We start from the raw sequence: 2,127 nt of genomic DNA on the forward strand, positions 1-2,127 counted from the left end.
GTATATATATTATATTAGTTTATTATATATATATATATATGTGTGTGTGTGTGTGTGTGTGTGTGTGCGTGTGTGTGTGTGTATATATATATATATATATAAATGAATATTTATTCTATGTATATCATAGGAATATTTGCACCCATGTTTTTTCGTTATATATATATATATATGTATGTATGTATATATGTATATATAGATAAATATATATATATTTATACATATATATATATATATATATATCCATGCGTTCATTTTCATTGATTTTCCTCTAATGGTTAATGTATGCACACCTTTCTATCGTTCTATTGTTTTTATATGTGAGCAGAATGGTTGTCGTTTGCTAGTATTCTTACTTTTGCATCGTGCACACTCTTTTCAAAATCAATACTTGACATGTTTAGTATTGATATTGTCGCAGATGTATGTGTATTTGGATCGATGGTTCTATTGATGTCCTTTCATATATATACCATTTATGCTAATATAAATGACCATCTGTATTCTGCTCATATTTCTGTTTGTTATATTGGCATCTATCCATTCACACGATAGCATAATTCAGAACTATCAATATCTGATTTTAGGGGGTTGACTGTATATGATATAGTAGATGTGTGCAATTTTGAAGTTTTAACTAAATATGATAAAGTATATGTGGGAAAATTTAGTGTTTTGTATATGATAATGTATGTGCGCAAATCTAAATTTAAATGTACATCCGATTACTTGCATATTACAGACTGAAAGTGAATTATAAATTTGTTTTTTGTTTGTTTATGTGGGCTGGCATTATTCCCGAGAGAATGAGTGTAAAACGTTCTTCTTGAGCATTTACGGATTTACATGCATGCAGAGACATTCAAAAGGACCAAGACGTTCAGATCAAATTGCATCTGTGTAGGTAGTGACTCAATACTTTCCAGCCAGCATACAAGCGACTTTCAGGGTTACATACGATTGTAAAAGGAAATGGCAGTAATTCCTATTCCTAATTTTTGAACCTCATTTCAGCCTCCATTTTGGTGCTTCAATTCCAATTTGCAACTCGTTCCCTGGATGATTTTCAACATGGTCGATTCTAAGGTATGGTCATGCCATGGCAAAAAGTATTAAAAAATGGCATAGAATTCGCACAGGCATGTCGGTCTTGTATACTGGCATCATGTGTATGCTATACTATCCATTTAGATGTACATAACGCTGTCTCTATCTCTATACATAGCTTCGCCGATGCCTTATCAGACATTTCTTCCTACTAAAACATCTGATGTGTGAACTTGTTTCGATATCGGCCATGCATCGCATTCTATTGCTATACCAGTATCAGCCGTGCAGTTCGATGTGTACTCTAATAGTTGACCTATTTGATTTATGGACCGCGTTTGGTATGTTGGCTATCAATCCATACATCCGCAGTCCTGTCCAATTTGATAAAATGGGCCGTGTTTGTCCTAGTGATATAATGGGCTGCGTTTTTTATGTTGGCTATCAATCCATACATCCGCAGTCCTGTCCAATTTGATAAAATGGGCCGTGTTTGTCCTATGTGATTTAATGGGCCGATTTATATGTTGGCTATCAATCCATACATCCGCAGTCCTGTCCACTTTGATAGAATGGGCCGTGTTTGTCCTATGTGATTTAATGGGCCGCGTTTTATATTTTGGCTATCAATCCATACATCCGCAGTCCTGTACAATTTGATAAACGTATGGTATGTTGGCTACCAATCCATAGTACGTCTGCAGTCCTTATCGGCTGAAGCAGCGAATATATAGTAATCCATTGCCAACTGAAAACAATGTTAGTATTCTAAACGTGTGCTGTGGAGTGAGTACTCCAATCAGCCAGATGGAGAACACCTTACTTGTACACTCGACACAATATCACAAGCACACACAGTTGAGGGGTGGCAGTACGCTCTCACTCGCAGCCTAGCACAGTTTTAGTGACTACCACGAGATATACATGTAAGCATACATAAGCATATTTAGGCTGTAGCGTTCTTCCGGTGACATGTACAGCATATGCACACACACACACACACACACACATGTATATATATATATATATATATATTTCTATATATATGTATATATATGTATATATATGTATATGTATATA

This window comes from Sphaeroforma arctica (assembly GCF_001186125.1).
Source record: "Sphaeroforma arctica JP610 unplaced genomic scaffold supercont1.1241, whole genome shotgun sequence".
Taxonomy (NCBI): Eukaryota; class Ichthyosporea; order Ichthyophonida; genus Sphaeroforma; species Sphaeroforma arctica.